This window comes from Schistocerca serialis, unplaced genomic scaffold (genome assembly GCF_023864345.2).
Source record: "Schistocerca serialis cubense isolate TAMUIC-IGC-003099 unplaced genomic scaffold, iqSchSeri2.2 HiC_scaffold_303, whole genome shotgun sequence".
In the NCBI taxonomy this organism is placed as follows: Eukaryota; Metazoa; Arthropoda; class Insecta; order Orthoptera; family Acrididae; genus Schistocerca; species Schistocerca serialis.
In genome coordinates this window covers 32,501-37,500 of record NW_026047871.1, presented here as the reverse complement: position 1 = coordinate 37,500, position 5,000 = coordinate 32,501, and the positions used below count along the sequence as shown (strand labels likewise).

At 51.4% G+C, this 5,000-nt stretch overlaps 1 non-coding gene across 1 annotated transcript in view; it reads right to left on the bottom strand.

Annotated features, from left to right (window-relative positions):
• LOC126444823 (small subunit ribosomal RNA) overlaps positions 1-1,392 on the bottom strand; it is a 1,909-nt gene extending 517 nt beyond the window's left edge. The window contains exon 1 of the ribosomal RNA XR_007582770.1: positions 1-1,392. This exon is cut by the window's left edge and continues 517 nt beyond it. This is a non-coding gene — a ribosomal RNA (small subunit ribosomal RNA).
• Between the last annotated feature and the right edge of the window lie 3,608 nt (positions 1,393-5,000).

Below are 5,000 nucleotides of genomic sequence, written 5' to 3'. Positions count from 1 at the left end.
CACCAACTAAGAACGGCCATGCACCACCACCCACCGAATCAAGAAAGAGCTATCAATCTGTCAATCCTTCCGGTGTCCGGGCCTGGTGAGGTTTCCCGTGTTGAGTCAAATTAAGCCGCAGGCTCCACTCCTGGTGGTGCCCTTCCGTCAATTCCTTTAAGTTTCAGCTTTGCAACCATACTTCCCCCGGAACCCAAAAGCTTTGGTTTCCCGGAGGCTGCCCGCCGAGTCATCGGAGGAACTGCGGCGGATCGCTGGCTGGCATCGTTTATGGTTAGAACTAGGGCGGTATCTGATCGCCTTCGAACCTCTAACTTTCGTTCTTGATTAATGAAAACATACTTGGCAAATGCTTTCGCTTCTGTTCGTCTTGCGACGATCCAAGAATTTCACCTCTAACGTCGCAATACGAATGCCCCCGCCTGTCCCTATTAATCATTACCTCGGGTTCCGAAAACCAACAAAATAGAACCGAGGTCCTATTCCATTATTCCATGCACACAGTATTCAGGCGGGCTTGCCTGCTTTAAGCACTCTAATTTGTTCAAAGTAAACGTGCCGGCCCACCGAGACACTCAATAAAGAGCACCCTGGTAGGATTTCAACGGGGTCCGCCTCGGGACGCACGAGCACGCACGAGGCGGTCGCACGCCTTCGGCTCGCCCCACCGGCAGGACGTCCCACGATACATGCCAGTTAAACACCGACGGGCGGTGAACCAACAGCGTGGGACACAAATCCAACTACGAGCTTTTTAACCGCAACAACTTTAATATACGCTATTGGAGCTGGAATTACCGCGGCTGCTGGCACCAGACTTGCCCTCCAATAGATACTCGTTAAAGGATTTAAAGTGTACTCATTCCGATTACGGGGCCTCGGATGAGTCCCGTATCGTTATTTTTCGTCACTACCTCCCCGTGCCGGGAGTGGGTAATTTGCGCGCCTGCTGCCTTCCTTGGATGTGGTAGCCGTTTCTCAGGCTCCCTCTCCGGAATCGAACCCTGATTCCCCGTTACCCGTTACAACCATGGTAGGCGCAGAACCTACCATCGACAGTTGATAAGGCAGACATTTGAAAGATGCGTCGCCGGTACGAGGACCGTGCGATCAGCCCAAAGTTATTCAGAGTCACCAAGGCAAACGGACCGGACGAGCCGACCGATTGGTTTTGATCTAATAAAAGCGTCCCTTCCATCTCTGGTCGGGACTCTGTTTGCATGTATTAGCTCTAGAATTACCACAGTTATCCAAGTAACGTGGGTACGATCTAAGGAACCATAACTGATTTAATGAGCCATTCGCGGTTTCACCTTAATGCGGCTTGTACTGAGACATGCATGGCTTAATCTTTGAGACAAGCATATGACTACTGGCAGGATCAACCAGGGAGCTGCGTCAACTAGAGCTGAGCAGCCGGCCGCCCGGGAGTGTGTCCCGGGGGCCCGCGCGAACACGCAAGCGTCCGCTCAATTATTCTGCAAACAGGAGGAGGCTGAGCTCCCCTGCACAACACACCTCGAAACCCTCTCAGGTCCCGGCGGCGCGCAGCGCCGTCCTAAGTACTTGGTCGGGTTCGAGAGAGGCGCAATCGCCCGGAGTTAGGCGAGTAGACGCTTTAGGTGCGACCACCCGTGCTCCCAACTGAGCTTGCCGCTGCCGACAGAGGCCCGGGAGCGTGCTGTCGTGGCATTGCCGGCGGGAGACAACACGCGCCACCTACGGTGACCGGCAGCTCCAACGCCAGCGCCACAGAAGGACAAAAGCCCCACTTGGGTGCCGAAGCGAACTCTCCCAGCACAGCGCACGCGCCAACACGTCCGCACAGCTGCGATACAAACCACCTGCGAGAACCGCTGGGGCGACCGAGCAGCAGACGGCGTCGCGGCGCCGAGCGCCGGGCGGCGGCGCATCCTCAGCGCACACAGTCCTCAATCGGACCAGCACACTGCAGATGGCCACCGCGCTTCGCACCGGGCCCGCGAGGACCTACTTTGGCCGCAAGGCGCCGCGAGCAGGGGGCGCCGGCGCGCAGCTGCGCCGCCTGCCGCGTCCGTCGGCCGGCGCGCCTGCCACTGGCCGCCCCCACCAGCCGGCTGTAGCGCGTGCGCCCACGCACCGCGCTGCCAGCACGCCGGGCGGCCCCCCCTCACCGGCCGGGGACGGTCCCACCCAGCCACCGCCGCGTATCGCCTCACACCCAGATCCCCTTTCGCGTTCGTGGGCATGGTGGGTCCCCTTTCACGTTCGTGGGCATGGTGGGTATCCCTGAAACAACCGGTTAATAGCTCGACCGATCGTCGCCAACACTGATTCACCTCTAGCGAGAACAACCGCACCACAACGGGTTACCTGTTGTTCATTTGCGTAACGTCACCAGCAAACGTAGACGTCCATCGCCATTTGCAACGAGTATTGCATGCCTGTGTCAGGTGTCACAACACACTACGTCTGCCCACATAGACGCAACAACATGTGCACGCCTCGAGAACACGTGGAAGGTAGCCCCCGTACGTATGCGGTGTCCATTGCGCGAACGACTGTCAGCCGGCCTCTGCAGGATGTCGCAGATGTGGAACGCGGTGCAACATGCTATCACGGTGTGTGAGAAGAGACGACTACGTCCGAATACACGCTCCACTACATCAACAGACTGCTCATGCTGATCGCCATCCAGGGCGTCCGTTCCTCCCACACGTCTGAATGGCGTACCACACTGCAATCCAGCTCTTATAGGGAGACGACACGTAGCTGCGTGCACAATATTTGGACTGTATGGTCTGCCGTTGCTAGGCGCAGTCGTCGTACGGTCACACATGTGCCACGATGTATCATTCAGTACATACGGACCAATGTGCAGTACAGTTTGTGGGTTTTGCGTACATCGGCGGACAGGTGACAGGCCGTACCACAACGTAGGCTGAGTACGTCGGCATGCGAAGGGCATTGAACATGCAAACTTCTCAACGACCAGCTTGCGAAGGCAGGGGGGAAGGGGGGGGGGCATGTACGTCCTGCTGCTATCCACATTACAGTGTATAGCAGGAGCATGTGGAAAGTCAGCAACACCTGCAAGGTGTTTAACATGACGCGATACACAGGGGACCGGGCAGTGCGAATAGCGAACTATATTGCGAGGGTTGCGGTTAGGCAACACTACACTAATTTAACGAGTTGCATAACAATTACAGAGCAGGTTCAGCGACAACGTGCGTCAGGTTAAGGCGCAATATAGGTTAGGTTGAGGCACAATATAGGTTAGGTTAAGGCACAACATGGGTTACGTTAAGGCACAAATTGGGTTACGTTAAGGCACAACATGGGTTACGTTAAGGCACAACATGGGTTACGTTAAGGCACAAATTAGGTTACGTTAAGGCACAAATTAGGTTACGTTAAGGCACAAATTAGGTTACGTTAAGGCACAAATTAGGTTACGTTAAGGCACAAATTAGGTTACGTTAAGGCACAAATTAGGTTACGTTAAGGCACAAATTAGGTTACGTTAAGGCACAAATTAGGTTACGTTAAGGCACAAATTAGGTTACGTTAAGGCACAAATTAGGTTACGTTAAGGCACAAATTAGGTTACGTTAAGGCACAAATTAGGTTACGTTAAGGCACAAATTAGGTTACGTTAAGGCACAAATTAGGTTACGTTAAGGCACAAATTAGGTTACGTTAAGGCACAAATTAGGTTACGTTAAGGCACAAATTAGGTTACGTTAAGGCACAAATTAGGTTACGTTAAGGTACAATATGGGTTAGGTTAAGGTACAATATGGGTTAGGTTAAGGTACAATATGGGTTAGGTTAAGGTACAATATGGGTTAGGTTAAGGTACAATATGGGTTAGGTTAAGGCACAACGTAGGTTAGGTTAAGGCACAACGTAGGTTAGGTTAAGGCACAACATAGGTTAGGTTAAGGCACAACATAGGTTAGGTTAAGGCACAACATAGGTTAGGTTAAGGCACAACATAGGTTAGGTTAAGGCACAACATAGGTTAGGTTAAGGCACAACATAGGTTAGGTTAAGGCACAACATAGGTTAGGTTAAGGCACAACATAGGTTAGGTTAAGGCACAACATAGGTTAGGTTAAGGCACAACATAGGTTAGGTTAAGGCACAACGTAGGTTAGGTTAAGGCACAACGTAGGTTAGGTTAAGGCACAACGTAGGTTAGGTTAAGGCACAACGTAGGTTAGGTTAAGGCACAACGTAGGTTAGGTTAAGGCACAACGTAGGTTAGGTTAAGGCACAACGTAGGTTAGGTTAAGGCACAACGTAGGTTAGGTTAAGGCACAACGTAGGTTAGGTTAAGGCACAACGTAGGTTAGGTTAAGGCACAACGTAGGTTAGGTTAAGGCACAACGTAGGTTAGGTTAAGGCACAACGTAGGTTAGGTTAAGGCACAACGTAGGTTAGGTTAAGGCACAACGTAGGTTAGGTTAAGGCACAACGTAGGTTAGGTTAAGGCACAACGTAGGTTAGGTTAAGGCACAACGTAGGTTAGGTTAAGGCACAACGTAGGTTAGGTTAAGGCACAACGTAGGTTAGGTTAATTCACAACGTAGGTTAGGTTAAGGCACAACATAGGTTAGGTTAAGGCACAACATAGGTTAGGTTAAGGCACAACATAGGTTAGGTTAAGGCACAACATAGGTTAGGTTAAGGCACAACATAGGTTAGGTTAAGGCACAACATAGGTTAGGTTAAGGCACAACATAGGTTAGGTTAAGGCACAACATAGGTTAGGTTAAGGCACAACATAGGTTAGGTTAAGGCACAACATAGGTTAGGTTAAGGCACAACATAGGTTAGGTTAAGGCACAACATAGGTTAGGTTAAGGCACAACGTAGGTTAGGTTAAGGCACAACGTAGGTTAGGTTAAGGCACAACGTAGGTTAGGTTAAGGCACAACGTAGGTTAGGTTAAGGCACAACGTAGGTTAGGTTAAGGCACAACGTAGGTTAGGTTAAGGCACAACGTAGGTTAG